The 16,485-nt window shown below is 35.5% G+C and overlaps 1 protein-coding gene and 1 long non-coding RNA gene across 4 annotated transcripts in view; one reads left to right on the top strand and one right to left on the bottom strand.

Annotated features, from left to right (window-relative positions):
- LOC149702399 (uncharacterized) overlaps positions 1-16,485 on the top strand; it is a 180,920-nt gene that overhangs the window by 96,792 nt on the left and 67,643 nt on the right. The gene's annotated exons all lie outside the window — the stretch shown is intronic.
- Positions 969-1,731, bottom strand: LOC149702400 (uncharacterized). The gene is made up of 3 exons (XR_016381657.1): positions 1,684-1,731; positions 1,520-1,596; positions 969-1,433 (listed from the first exon to the last, which is right to left on the bottom strand). It is a non-coding gene; the product is annotated as an uncharacterized LOC149702400 (long non-coding RNA).

The following is a 16,485-nucleotide window of genomic DNA, read 5'->3' as shown; positions in this document are numbered from 1 at the left end:
TTGTCATAGAAGTTACATTTTCGACTCAAAATTGATTTCCCATATTACCAACCATTAGGACTGTTCACGAGCTCGAGCCAGCTCGGGCTCGTGACGAGCGAGCCGAGTTCGAGCCGAGCCGAGCCGCCACTTTTGCGGCTCGATTAATTAACGAGCGAGCTTTTTTATGGTCGAGCCGAGCCGAGCCGACAGGCATCGAGCCACTACGACTCGCGAGCCGGCTCGCGAGCTTAGTCACTTATATAGTGCTTTCCTTTAAGTCTTAATTCTCTCCACCAATAGTGTTCCGTTGTATTTTTACATGAAATAAACTTAATAAAGCGTGGGAAAAATTTCTCGTCTCTAACCTTGAGCATATTTTACCGAGCGGGTTTTACTGAACCACTAAGTTCCTAAACATGAGATGGTATTTACAGTCGCTCTCAAGTTTGACGTTGGTAGTAGCAATTTTTTAAAACATGTATATATTAATCGAGCCAGCTCGGCTCGGCTCGATCATTTTCGAGCCGAGCCGAGCTAGAGCCGAGCCAAGACCCAGCTCGGCTCGACTCGAGCCGAGCCGCCGTTTTTTTTGACTCGAGCCGAGCCGAGCTTTTAAAAAGCTCGCTCAGCTCGGCTCGTGAACAGTCCTACCAACCATCCGGCCCACTGTGCTACGATAACCCTTTTTTCGTATATTTTAATTATATTAATTATTTCGTTGATATCGCCTTTCTCTTTTGCTTAATGGTTTAAGTTAATAATAGCATTCATCAAAGAAGAGCGCTTAATTTACACTCCTTAATTTTTAATTTAGTTTTTTGTATACTCTATATCCACGTACGTAATTGCTAAAAATTAACGTGTCATTAATGTTAAATAATAATACAAATTAACATAATTAACACTATATTCACGCGCGCTTTTAGCTCCCGTGACTTATTTGATCTCGGGCCGACAAGGAAGATTTAAATTTGAAAATAGATTATTATACTAATTAAAAATTAACTGGGTATGTTAAAGTCGACGACTATTCCTTTCTAATAAGCCCGAGGCTCTATCATCAACCTCGTTGGATTTAATTTTAGTATTTTTTGTAAGTGTTTGTATATTTGAGCTTCTCGCCCCCTTTTTTCGTGTCATTACGTCACATTTGTTTGTGTTTACATTTATTCAGAGATGCAAATATTGTCCTTCACAAACTGTACCAGTATTTTTCTCTCATGCAAATTCACCGTTAAATAGAGTAGTGGTTTATTGAAAAATCGTCTCAAATTTTAAATAGGTGATGCATAAGTTCATTAGATATGTTCATTCCATAAGTTTGTCACTGGTTACTGGCTTTCTTGTCATGAAGTGAGTGACGTAGGTCATAAATTCTTGTGAATTCACCTGGTAGGGGGTCATCTTCGCAGCTTCGTATTACAACGATTAAACGTATTTTCTCACACCTCCTTATAAATAAATGTTTACGTCAGTTCAACCCATAAACAAGTTTGGTGTTTCTTTTTTTTTTTTTTTTTTTTTTACAATCGCCCACCTGAACCGTCGCTAAAAACCTATCGAAATTAAAAATGCTAATTTTCTCAGGACCTTTAAAGCGAGTCAGTTAGTTTCCTTGACGAAATAAAAACCAAAAATTAGTTTGAAGAGAAAATATATAAAAAGTGGTAAAAGATAAAGAAGGGAGGTTTAAATACTTACCATACCTTGTGGTGCGGTGTTGTGTGGTGTGGTGGGATATAAGACTTCCTGCTTCTTCCAAATCCACCCGAGATGGATTATACTGTACGGAATAAAAACGGAGAAAGGAACTTAAGAGATAAAATACAATTTGATAAGATAACTTTTTTTATAAAAAGGAAATTATACATGGAATTATTAAAAGAAAAAAGAAAGCATTTATCGTGAAGGGACTTGGCAATGTTATTCATTCTTTCTTTCTATATCATCATAGCGTTATGTGTCGGAGAGAGAACAGTCTCTTCAAGGCCGATTATGGCCTGGCCCATCTGATGGCCTACTTACAGACAGGCATTGCCTCGGCTTACACCCTTTTTACTCTGCATGGCTCCAATAGACAAATTGTACTAGAGGACATTTGCTTAATTTAATTGTAATTAGGTTTTTTCCTGTTACGTTGCTTAGATGGTATAAATAATCTTTGGTAGCAACCAATGGCATAAGAAAAAATTCTTATTGGACAATGTCCAGTATCCTGCATGCTTATTTCCGGCCATGGCTTTAACACCGGACAGTATTTTAGAGATTGAAGTGCGCAAGATGGGATTTTTTGAAATGCATCTTTACCATGTCCCTCGAACTGAGAGATGGATGTCCTTAATAATTTAGTCTATGTTATAATAGAAACGGCAAGAAAAACCCGGGTATCTCTTTCTTATTCTAACTTTGATTAAATTAACTTTTTATCTAAAGATAAAATTTGCTGGTTCATTATAATTTCTGTATAGGAACGTTTCTTTATAAATACATATTATTTTAGAATTTCTGGTACGACCCAAGCACACGAATTACCAAGTGTTTTCTCTCCTTGATTTTAAAGGGGTTAAGCGTGGTGTTGCTGAAGGGTGGGACGGAGAGGGGGGGAAGTAGAAACATGCTATATTCATAAATACATGAGAAGCTAGTCATGAATCTAATGGGGTGTGGAAGATATAGCGCGCGGGCCACACCGAGCGACCACACCCAACAAAAAAGTAAGAAAACACAACCAAACTAACTGTATATTCGCCACTAACACTAGTGCCCCCGATGCAACACCAGTTTTTTTATTAACGGGATTCAACTTTTAAAGAAATTTTTGCATATTGGGCCAGTTCGGACCTCCAAATTTAATTCGTTTTTATAATTGACATTCAAAACCATTAAGGTGGCAAGTTTCAGAGAGCGTAGGCGATGTGTGATCCACATTGTGTCTCTACTGAGCCAATGAAAACACGTATTTACCCCTGGGAATATATACAGCTACTTGGAATCATTGGGTATATCTTTTCCATTTTCTGAACGTATCTATCTAGGCGGAATTTGTGGGATGGGCTATGACGTAGCGTGTTGCACCTTGCGCTCACACCTGACCTGACGTTGCTACCCACTAATTAAAATCACAGTTAGAAAGACAGTCTGAATTATGAGATGTGAATGATATTACTCAACAAGGCCCGCCCCCCACACCCAAAAATAGAAGTTAACGTTATAGATATGGGGTGCACAGTTATTCCAATTAACTGTATGCATTCCTGGTTCTACTTATGAGGCTTCTTTCCTCACTTTCCGTTAAAAAACTTTCTATTTGCCTTTGATGCTAAAGATCTTTTTTATTTTGTAACACTATATGTTGGAGCGTGAAATGCCGGAAATTGGGGCCACCGACTTCGAAAGGGAAAGGTGTGAAAATGTATCTGTCCTCGTAGTCCGTAGGCGCGCTCGCTCGCGTTCACTGTTACGATCCGATCGCTTCTCGATCGATGTTCCGGCCCATAAACCACGACCAATATTTTTTCATACCCCTTGGACGCGCGTAATATTATGGATAAAGAAAAACATCAATCTCAGGTACGAACTGAGCTCGCCCTATAGCTCACTTTCGACGCAGTTCGTTTGAGCGTTTCAAAATTTGAGCCTATCAAACTCGAATACCTTGACACTACTTTCTTTTCTTCACTAACTTTGTATACAAAGATTTTCTCTTAATTTTGTATTTTTTATTTATTTTATTTTATTTTTTAACCGGGGAGAAAAAAGGTGTTTTTGTCCGCCTCCTGACCCAAACTGAAAGAAAGTTTACATTTGGATCAATGATTTCGCCTTGTTTCAATTATTAACCCTGATAAATACTCCCTCCTGGCTTCTGCTGCGTCTCTTAGAAATTGAAGTACACAATTTTGCCGATTTTCTACACTAAATAGGAATAAAAAATGAATTATTTCTTAAGGCGAGTGATTGGTACTTGTAAAGGTTTGGAGAAGTTAGCCTAGGCTTTAACAAACGTAAGCTAAGGGGTCACCGGGTCAGTCATGAGGCGTAATCGATGGACATCAAGGTACCTGGAATACTTGGAAAACTCAGGGAATTTTTAAACTGGTGACAAATCAGGGAAACATCTTGTTGACGTAAAGGTCATTTTTCGATACCACGACAATCTGACTTTTTATAAGCAAATAAAAGTGGAAGTTCAAATTTCTCAGGGAAAATGACTTTAATGACTTTAGGCGATCAGGGAAAATGACTTTAATGACTTTAGGCGATCAGGGAAAATGACTTTAATGACTTTAGGCGATCAGGGAAAATGACTTTATTGACTTTAGGTGATCAGGGGGAAACATGTAAAAGTTAGGGAATTTTGAAATTGTTATTCTAAATCATGGAATCACACTTGAAATTGAAAATTTCGATCATAATCACATGTTCGTCTGACAGGAAATTTGAAAGGAAATAGTTTTTTATTTTTTCTTAAAAGGTGGTGTCGTTTTCCAATTCATCTTTGTTTATTTTCTGGTTATAGAAAAAAGAAAAAAAAATAAATGATTGAAGAATAAACAGGCCATAAATTCAAGGATAAGTTGAGTTGTCGCCCGTGTTTGTCCCATGGGAAGATTTTTCAATGCTCAAATTTTGAATACAAAGCCGTACCAACTATTAATAATCGCTGAAAAACGTAGGGACGTGTAAATGTCAAAAGGTTTAGACGGGAATCGCCTATTGACAAATTAATATAATATTTAGTTCAGAAACTCCTTTGAAAAAAAATCATGTTTTTATTATTTTTTAAAAAAGATTACGTACGTTTTTCAAGATTCGAACGGATAGCGCCCGCGATGGTACTGTTTTATACCAATCGCGCTATAATTTAGTCAAGGTTTCGCGTTAGATTGAAAAGAACCAAAAGCGAATTGTTAATAGGTGGAGTTCCTTTTTAATATATTGCTTCATAGTCATTTAGTAATCATCCGCCGCTACCTTTTTATTTGCGGTATTTTTTAAATATTTTTCCCAAGAAAAATTAAATCGTGTGTGGTTATGACTCCTGAGATCGCGATTTAAGTGGAGAACCGGTTCCTTCAATTTATAGTAATTTTGTTCAGTTTGTGTTGTGTTGTGTCGTGAATATTCAAAATTATTTAAAATATTGACAAGTTTTTATATGTTTGTACTTGAAAAATTTTTGGAAATGGACCGTGCGAGCTAGAAACAAATTAAGTATATTTAATAATGTACCATTTTTAAATGACAACACCTACAAACTGTGAGAGCTAGTTCGAGAGAGAACGACGGAAGCGAGAATTGAAGTCCTACATTCGGTTGTTAATTAATTTTGCAGGACTTAATTCCTTCTAGGTCCTATTTAGTCTGCATTACTAAGCCTTTGACAGCAGCGCCTCACCAGGCGTCTTCGCTTTACCCTGAATATATGACCTACCCGAGGGGGTAGACACTTGAGAACTCAGGTGTACAATATGTCTTGAACTCAATGTACTGTCAAAGCTGAACTCTGAGTTCCGAAGGCTTTGAACTCAATGCACTGTCAAAGCTGAACTCTTTTGAACTCAGGTGTACACAGAGATCCAAAGTGTCTACCCCCTCGGACCTACCTCACTCACTTCATGACAAGCTCCAGTTTCTATGTTACCAGTGACAAACATATATTGAACATATCTTACCATTTTACGATAACACTCATCATTTTCCCTAAGCCTTAGGCATGCCTATCTGAATCCATTGTATGTCCAAACTAGAGAGTTAATGGGTCACACAACATCGTTTTATTTAAGATGAAAAAAGAACAAAAGAATGACCGCCGTGTACGAATCTTAGCATTTGAGAAAATCGGGATCTAAGCTGCAACTAGCCACTCCCTTTATCCTGGTTTATAATTGAATTTCGGTGATGAAGCCGAATCTCTTTTGATATTAAACGGGACGGAAGAAAAAGCAAGAAAGGACCCCCGTTTAGTAGGAAACTGAAAGAAGAATGAAGAATAAATAACTAAAGAAATAAAAACTACTTTTGTACGCGTCATTGACGCAAACGCCGAGGGTCCCGGCCACGAAGAAAGAAAGAGAGAAAGTCTTGTTGATGCTGCGGCCAAAGATGTTATCGTAAACCCGTTATGGTTTAACGCAGAAGTAATATAATAACTGAAAGAGTAATAATAATCAATTGTTCTTTTTTGGAATTACACAATATCATCGTCTTGTTGAGCTGCACTTTTATGCCATAAGTTCATAAGATATGTTCACCATAAGTTTGTCACTGGTAACTTAGAAACTGGAGCTTGTCATGAAGTGAATGAGGTAGGTCATAGATTCAGGGTAAAGCGAAGACGCCAGGTGAGGCGCTGTCAAACTTGGGCTTAGTAATGCAGACCAATTAGGACCTAGATGGAAGTCCTGCAAAATTAATTAACCACTCCGTCTTTCTCCCTCGAACTTGCTCGAGCTGTAAGTCTCTAGCATTACTTATGGAACATATCTTATGAACTTATGCTTTACCTATAGAGTTGAATCTCTTGGTCTTTGAGTCATACTTATGTGTTTATATCATTTCTGCTTGGAGTTAACGCCATACGCATTATTTTTTCCGTTTCCTTAGCACGATCATAACCACAATCTCTGGTTTTTTTTTTTTTTTTTACTGGAAATGAATGGGACACCGTTGTTCTTCTAGAAGCATAGCATATTATAAGCATTAATATAGTTCGAATTCAACCAAGGCAACTCGCCTTTTCGATTAAAATCGCCAGCAACTTGGCTAGTGGCCTTTAACGGAACAATTCAACTCCTTATCTTCTAGTATTAGCAAAGGCTTAGGATATATCCTTATTAACATGCCCTTTAAAAGAAGGACTAACGCGAGACGCGCGCGTGCCCGGTACAATGGTTCGCCATTTAGGGCGCGACTATGACAAGCATCCGAAGTTTATTATTTGAAGTAAAGAACTATAACTTTATTAATTATCTGTAATGTTCACGGAGGAATCTAAGAAAAGAAGTGGTCATCCGTTTCACGTATCAAACGAGTTGACGTCATGGCCAGAAATATACTATATATACACAGGAAAAGAGAAGTTGAATATCTTAGGTTGATAATTAAATATATTTTTCACTTCGATTGATCGACTTCATATAAAATTGCAATATGTCTTTCAATGTGATATGTCTGTAAATGCGAGAAGACGTTTAAAAGACATTATTCCATCTTTATACGAAATCCCCTCCTCGTGATCTCTTTTGCGAAATTTGCTAGCGTATCAACTTTGGTCTGTGTATGTTTTCTTTTTATATTGATAACGTGAAAGAGCGTGCGATCACGGTTCATTCGTCAATTATTGGAGAGCAGTCGGGGACGCTCTGCGAGAAGAAGACCTCATCCAATGCGAGAGAGCGTATCTCCAAGACTTATTTTTCTTATAAAATTCCGATATCATTCTATCTTTACGTCAGCATTTCCATAATTTCACCCTCGCGAGTTTGGTCGCGATATAAACTAACGTAATAGGGTCTACTGTGTACGGATTTTAAACTGGGACTTGGACATTTTCAAGTTAGCAATCGCCTTCCATAGTTGGTCTACAATTTAATCGAGGTTAAAATTAATATTTTTCAAACCGTATTTTCTCCGGTTCTTCTTGAGCTAGGACCAAGTTCTTAACACTGTTGGAAAGAGCGCAAGTTCGTTCGTATACCACACCCTGCAGGCGTTTTATGGTATCTTTAAAATTGTCAGAGTTATGGCGTCCCAAAGTTCATCTAAATTCTGATTTATTGATCCCAAAGTTCGACCCATTATTATCCGTAATCCAACTTGTTTAATCGACTCTTGACATCTTGGAAGAGAGTTCCAGCATAGAACGGGGCTTCTATAAATTTGCTCTTTTATATTCTGTCTTAATATTAAAGAATTGCGATGACTCCGTGGAATTCACGAACGTCTTAGAGATGCGTACTGTAGCTACAAATGCTTTTTATTTCTTATATCATATCATATTTGATCGTTTCTATATAGCTATATAAGAATCGAGACTCTTTTGTCATTAAGTCTGATAACGATGACTCTTTCGATTTTTGCGAAACGTAACTGCGATTAAGAGTCTCACGGAGACGTATACATGACTCGTCTCTTAATTCGATTCGATCTCTGAAATTGTTCTCACGTCAATATCTAGAATTCTAGACCTATTATTTGATTGTTCTATAGACACCGATCAATTGTATTGAAGTTAATTTGAAGGCGAATCGCAAACTTCAGTATAATGAGGCTGATTCTTAGGGAAAAGCAAAAAAAAAAAACAACCACAATTCTTAAGATGTTTAAATATAACTTGCTCAAATTAGTTTAGTAACTACCCACGTTAAATGGAATAAATGCTAGCGATGCGTCCACCCTTCTCCATGTTGATCCAGAGATCGGCTATCCTCGAAGAAGGTGCCATTTTCAGTCACTCAAATAGAGGATGAGCGCGATAATGGACAAGGATCAAACAGCATGAGGTGTTGTCAAAAATTTTGAGTGGAATAAAAAAAAATATATTATACAGTATACCCTTATACTTAGAAAAAAATTTAAATCTTAAAAATGAGTTCAAAATCCTACATTTTTTTCTTTCTTTCCTCGCATGGTGTTCTATGTCCGCGTATAGATGGATATTATTTTTCAAGTACTTTACGCGAATTCCTCGAGAAATCAACCTAAATTCTAGAAACATTTGCGGATCGGTTTGAGTATAGCTGTCAAAAATGAAAATTAGGTACCCCCAGAGATAAAAAAAATCCTTTCGGTCTATGTATGTGTGTTTATTTTTAACTTTTGAGAAAATTGTTCGCGGTTATCAATTTTTTTTATCATATTTTTTTTTATTTAGAAAAAAAAGGATACGTCAATTTTAAGGATGAGATGATTGGGAAAGAAGAAAAGGAATTTCTTATATATTTATACATATTGATGGATCGATTGATCAAGGTTTTTTTTCGTAAATAAGGGAAGGTTATACGGTTTAATGTTAGGTCCTTTGGTATCGAGTCGCATTAATGGTGTAGCCTAGGATCTCCGTAACCTCTCAATTATAATTTATTAACAGTGATCGGTTGAGAAAATGTACCAAGTAAATTGCTCTTATCATGTCCCGAACATCCTGAATGGTAAAAAAAAAACATTGATGGTAAAATTGGGGACTTAATTTACTTCTCTCATTGTTAAGTATCGTCGTAATTCGCGACTCATGTCATGAAAAGTAACTTATCAAAAATGATTGCACCAGGAAATTATTAAAGTTCTCTCTCTCACAAGTCGCTCAGTGGCTAGTGTTGATTTTTACTCCGAAATTTAGATGAAACCAGAAGATGGATCGATGTTAATCATACCTATTTATATACGGGGGAAATATTCAAATTTAAAAACTGACCTTTAAACGTTAATTTCAGTCTCTTCGACTTACCATAAGTTTATAAGATACGTTCCATAAGTATGACACTTCGTAATACTAGAGACTTACAGCTCGAGCTAGTTCGAGGGAGAACGACGGAAGCGAGAATTGAATTACTACACTCGGTGGTTAATTAATTTTGAAGGACTTCCATCTAGGTCCTATTTAGTCTGCATTACTAAGCCCAAATTTGACAGCGCCTCACCAGGTGTCCCTCGCTTTACCCCGAATCTATGACCTACCTCCCTCACTTCAAAATTACAAGCTCCAGTTTCTAAGTTACCAGTGACAAACTTACGTATTGAACATATCTTATAAACTTACGCCGTGACGTAGAGACAACTTGCACGAAGTGACAAACTTGCACTTACGCGTCGTGTAAACAAATACAATAAACAAACAAACATAATTACATCAACAACCTAATAGTACCGTGTAACTTCATCTCTCAGTATATAAGAAAGAAAGATACGTTTTTTATAATAATTATCCTCGGAGTCTTGTTAGGATGTCGGGAAAGTTAAAAGTCCGCGAAAATAATAAATAAATATCAAATTATTACGCGCTCCTTTTCCACGCATTATAAAATTGCGCAAAAAATGTAATTACCTATTTCGTCCGCGCAGGGAGTGTAACAACACCCTAAAAAATAATCCCCTAAACCGGCTTTGCACTTTTTTAAGGAATCTTAATTTTAATTCTAAATAAGGTTTGCTAGGTATATGAAAATATGAAAATGGTAACAGATTCCAACCTATACCTTGTCTTCAGAAGAAAGGTTTCGCAATTATTATGTCTCGAATTTAATGCATCAACTCATCTGAAATATCATTAATATTCCGGACCACACTGACCGAACGACCGCGGGCTATTTTACAGGCGGGGGTGTTATGTTTTTTCTTTATTTTTTGCTTTTAATAACCACGTCGAAAGTTTTAATTTCATATTTCAAGTTTTTCTTTTACTTTTCCTACACTGAGTGGTAACTGGTAACTCGAGTTACCCGTCACTATTTTGATTTCCCGATAAATTTACTCTCTTGTTTCTCGTATAGAGTACAAAAATAATTTATTTTATTTTTGATGCGATGAAAACCGTCAAATTATTTTAAACATAAATTTCTAACTCGTCCCTTCCTTCGACATAATTTTTTGGGGTTATTTTTGAAAATGTATTTATGAATTTTAATGTAAAATTTTAATATTGATGATAGGGTCAAACGCTCATCTTGGTTGCTTATAGTGTTACATATAGAATTTTGTTTTAAAATATTACATTACCTATTGGTAAAGACAACATTATCTTGGTACACTTTAACAAACCTTACATAATATGATGGATACGGACCACATTTTTTTTTAAAAAAAATAACAACACGTATTTCTGCAAACTCTGAAGTCTGAAGTAACTGTTCAAAAGTGGCCGGAAATTTCAAAACTTTCAAAAAAAAAATAGAAAGGAATCATGTCCGGGTTTCGCCCGAACTTGAGTAGATTGACAAATTGATAGTTAATTAATTTTTTTTATAATCTTCGGTTTCGACTTTCCCCAAAACGGCTAGTCGGCGCGTTGAAAAGTGTAACGTAAAACTCATCGAACAAATTAATTGGAAACGTCGAAGAAAAATGTAAAGCAACACTTCGTATCATTTTTCTTCCTCGTTCTAGGTTATGAAAGATGTACCACCCAACTGTGGGGAAGTAAATTTTTTTCTAACAGCTTCTTGTACAGAGATGTATTGAAATTAGTTCAATATACCAATCTAACTTCTCATTTTGTCTAGCTGACAGATTATGGGTGAGGTATAACTGTGAAAATATATGCATTTTAATTGAGTTTTTCTTAACTAACCACTGTAGTTTAATTAGTATTATAGGGAAGGTTAGTTTATTGCGATACCATGTTGTATGTATGTCTTGGTTTTGAGGCTAACTTAACTAACTGAAGTTGTTCGAAGTGGTTTTCTAGGTTAGTGTCAGTTCAATTCAGTTCAGTGCTAGGTTTTGTGTTTGCCCTGAAAATGTTTCGTTTGTTGGAAACTCAGGGTTCCTACAAATCTGGAAAACCTGGAGAACCTGGAAATGTCATGGAAATGAATTGTTGACTAAACCTTAGGGAAAATTCAGGGAAATATATTTTTTTTTATATAAAATTCAGGGAAATTTTTGATGTTTGAGTAAGTTTTGCACTGAATGAGTTGCTTCAAGCCTTCATCTAGAAAATAACCAAACCCATAGTTATTACTCCAAAAAACCCACTCCCACAGGTACTATGTGGCCTTACACCTGGAAATATCATTGTAAAACCTGGAAACGTCATTGAAATCTATTTTCCAAAATTTGTATGAATCCTATGGCTGAAACCATCTTCGACCTAAAATAATTATTTCCTCGTAAAAATACTTAAAATTCAAATTTAATTCGTGATAGAATATATAGATAGGGTCAGTTAGCGGGGTCAGGCGCGTAAGTACCACCCGTGGTCAAGTATACTGCCTCGATTCAAAGATCCGTATAACTGATATTTTTAATCATCGTTGCGATCGTGTATATACCCCCTTTCCTAGTAGTGATGATACCCCGTTGATGTCCTTGTCTTTATTTAATATTTTTGGGGAAATTCCAGTTGAATCGAAACACCCATGCAACCAAAGTCCAAAGCTTTCAAATAAATATTTTTTTTATTCCTCGTCCCCCTTTTTAAAATTTCCTATTAAAATTTTTTAAAAGTTTATTTAAAAAAAAAGAAACTCCGTGAAAGATATTCTTCAATGACCTTTTTGTTCCTTAAAAACTAAAAAACTAAAAAGCTCAATCACGAAGAAGAAAAATTTAACGGCTGTGATCAAAGAGAATAATTAAAATAGTAGTAGATAGAGTTCGCCCACTCCCAGATCCATCCTTCTTTGCGCTTAACTACCGTCGCTCGGGGGTAGGCAAGCCTCAGTATCGGGACATACAAAGGGGTTGGCACATTGCCATCCGTCTCTGCGCACGCGCCGCACTCTTATGGCGCCAAAAGCGAGATGGAATATAAAGTTTTACCCCCGTGTCTTTCCCTCGAAATGGTTTATTAAATCGGTTCTACTTACTCCTATTTTTATAATTCTCTATGTTGAGATGGAGGCAAGGGTAGGAGGGAGCTTACGAATTTTTCAATTTAGGAAGAATTAAATGGATTTTTCCCAACTGGCTTTTGAGATGCCAATAAAGGGGTGGGGTTACCGAATCGATTTACGCATACGTTCTGGCAGAAAACCCTGGATTTATTTTTATTTTTTTTTTAAATTTTTAAACGCCCCTGTATCATGCTGTACGCTATTCTCTATACTTATTTCGTAACTATAGACATAGTTATAGTAACAATCGAGTGAATTTTGAGATGACTATAGAGATAAAATACCATTTTTCCACATCAATTTTTTTTTTATTTTTACTTTTAAAGAAAAAATCACGATCGACCACTCATCGGGTTTTATTTTTGGTTGAGAAAATCTGGCATCTTCCTAGATTTAAAGGGATAGTATTAGAAATTAGAGAAATGAAATAAAGGATCCCAATAATTGCATATTTATTTCATCAATTTTAACACTTTTAAGCATTGACAATAATAATTCAGTCTTATAACTATCATACTATATTGTAGTGGTTTTCACTCTACAGGGGAACTAACTAACGATGTAGAATTCCGATATTGGGTTCGTATTTAAGTATTCATGCCCTGAATTTTTAATCATTTAGGGGGGTTGGAGTGAATTACCCCTCGATGACCGAACGTAGCGTTACACCATCACTTTCACTGCTATTTTGCATTATGGCGGGCGTTAGACCACGCCCAATTCGTTAAATAATTTGACTGACGTGGCACGCGGTCGTGCAATTCTTACTATACCTATTTTAAATAAATTCAGTTTTTTTCCTTTCTCTTCTTAACGTTGGTAATAATAGATATTAATCTCTTCCTAAGGCATATTTAAAATAAAATTTAATGTTCGTCGCGAATCGAATTATATGCCTCGACTAATGTACATACGTCTCTTCTCTGACAATGTTTTGATGATTCTATAATACCATTATTATAATGTCCTTTGCGGGTTTGTTTGTTTATTTGAGGGTAATAAAACCGGACACCGTACATAATTTTTTGTCTTAAATTACTTTAAAATTTATTACGTCGTCATTAAACAATTTATTTAATTTTTTAGATTATATACATTTATTTTCTTTCCTTAATTTAATTTACTTTTGGATCTTTTTTTTTAATTTCAAATAAGTAAAAATGGTACGTCATATGTCATCACGAGGGTGTGGTCAATATTACAAATTCGCAATTTTGGTATCGTAATAAATAACGAAATGAACCAAGTATTTTTAAATTTTGGAATTTCCAATTTTGAAATTTTCAAGTGTTTTTTATTATTACAAAGGGCATTTTGATGATGTAACAATTTAAGGGCGTGTCTTTTCTGAATTAAGAGTAGCCTATCAGAGTGTTAGTTCGTAGACGCGAAATTAAATGTATGATTACACCTTTTCATGTTCAAGAAAATTCCCTCCTGTCGTTATAGAGTTATTATAGTTAAGTTTGGTTTGATTAGGTTATAGTTTAGATTTCCCGGATTTACTGACTAGAAAAATAATGTGGAATTAGAGGCTGGGTTACCCTTTGACCTTACGTAATTGAGAATCGCACTTATTGCTACTTAATTACGTATTTATAGAATTGAATTGCAAACAATTCAGTACTATGACGTATTTATGACAGTATCTCCTTTAAAATTGGATCGTGAGAATGTTTAGGGTGCCATTAGTTAATAAATCGAAAATAATTTTTCGTGTTACGATACTGATTTATTAACCAACCGATATTGATATAACATACGATCGGTGCTCGCCCTCAATTTTGAAGAACCCAATCGGTAATTATCGATTCGAAAAAACGTGAATTTTAAATTTAAATCGTAAATTTCCGACTTCAAAAAAAAAGGGAAAAAGTTAAACCCTTTTTTTTTACAACAAGACTTAAGATTTAAGTTTTTGGTTTAGGGAAGCTTTTAAAAAGACTTATTTCCATGGCGTATATCGATCGTATCGATTAAGTAAGAGGAGAGGAATCGTGGGAAAAAGTGCTCAAAGTGAAGCGAGCGTGCCAAGTGCTAATCGGTGTCAGTTTCGAAAATAAAATAAATAATACTTCTCTCCACCACTCAACCACTTTACTGGTCTGCTTCGGAGCTAGGCCTGGGCCTATGGAGAATCACACGTTTTTCAGCTCAAAAGCTTTTAGACAGAGAGAGAAAGAGAACTTGCCTTCTTGCAAGCAACTCAACCACGATTGAATTGTCTATTTCTAAAACGTTGGCATTCGAATCATCCGCCCCGTTTATGCTATGATCCCCGCAGTTTTCTTACTACTCTTAAGCGATTACAGAAAAAAAACCTTACTTAAATTGGACTATATATACGAAGACCCCTAGGAAAATGCGATGGATTTCAATTCGGAATCTGCAATTTATGTTTTTTTAAACCTTGTTTGAATTGAAGGTTTCTGGTTTCTCGCATTGATGTCTGAGATGTGTGAGTTAGCTTAGGGTGAGTGAGGGTTTATGAGAACCATGATTAGGCTTAGCCTCTCTTGTTTTCATACCAATATCACGTGTTTAACGTCACGAATGTCAGATGCGGATATCATCATATCCTAATGTTCGATTAGAAATTTAAGCTTTATATTTTAGAGAGAGGTTTCGTTCTTTTTGAGAGGTTGATTCTAGTTTGACCCGCTTTTTTTCTCTGACTGTAACGTCTAATTTCCATTAGGCGTCGTTCGATCTATGTTAATATCTTGTTCTTTCTCCATCGTACGTGAGAAATTCATCGCCAAGAATCGTGAGAAATTAATCATAATTCGACGTTGATGCTAAGGTTCTTAGATCTAAAATATGTTATTATTAATTCCCCCCCAAAAGGAAGAAGCATTCGCAATTTTCTTGGTTATTGATTGACGAACGTACGTGTTAATGTTTAGTTTGATACCATTAACGCTGTGACCTCATATTTCATCAAGTTTTGGATTAAATGTACAAAATATACAGGATCTTCAAAGAACAAGGTATAATTATTGGATCTAAGTATACAGTGCAGGCGATTTTGAGTCAAAAATGTTCAATGACATATTGTCCTGAGTTAGATCCAATAATTACCCTTTTTGGAACCCCCCCCCCCCTTATAACGGAACTACAAACCATTAAAATTCTTCAATCTCTCTCTATTAATAAACACCATTTAGATTTTAATTTAAGATTAAAAATAAATATCGTTTAAAATTCGTCCAAAATAAAAACACCCCAGATTTGATAAATTTATTTTCGACTGAAACCAGTTGCTAAAAAAAATTAAATCAACAACAACTTTTGAAAAATCCGGACCAAATTTTATTTTAATTGTGTCAGATGACAATCGTTCATCGCTAAACGATTTTTTTTTCTATCTCGTATAAACGTCGAGAAGATCAAATCAAAGATTAGAAACAATGGCCTTAATCTGACTTACCGTATATCATTTAAAAAATAAGAATATAATTTGGAAAAATGGGCGTGGTTTTTATTTTAAAATACATGTTTACTTACACTTACGCGATCACCTTTCTTAGTCGTCAGGAAATTTTTTGGATTTCGTCCATCTGGTACATTCGTTCCATCTCATGGAGACTAATTAGACAATTCGTTGACATTTTGTTTTCAGTTTATGTCACGGCCACCCCTGTAGAACCTCTAGTAGCTCTAACAACAAATAATTAGTCTCTCAAAATGATTCAGCCAAATTGATTAAATGCAACGATAATAAAATAAATATTTTTTTTTTGGTGTTTTATCTATTTTTATAAGAAAAAATTCAAGAGTAATTTGTGTCCTTCCGTGTACTTGTTGTCATATTACATAGTTTAATGTTTGAATACAAATAATATGGTAGTAAATTTGAAATATTTCAAATACTCTACAAGGATTTGTAACTGTTTCTTTAACTCCAAAGATTTTTTTGGAGAAGGACCAATTAGAGATACAGATTCAC

The sequence above is a fragment of the Phalangium opilio genome, unplaced genomic scaffold, assembly GCF_054372755.1.
Source record: "Phalangium opilio isolate 3A_F unplaced genomic scaffold, DU_Popi_V2 ptg000017l_1, whole genome shotgun sequence".
NCBI classification, from domain to species: domain Eukaryota; kingdom Metazoa; phylum Arthropoda; class Arachnida; order Opiliones; family Phalangiidae; genus Phalangium; species Phalangium opilio.
Note: the sequence above shows the minus strand (reverse complement) of the source record. Positions and strands in the feature narration are given on the sequence as shown.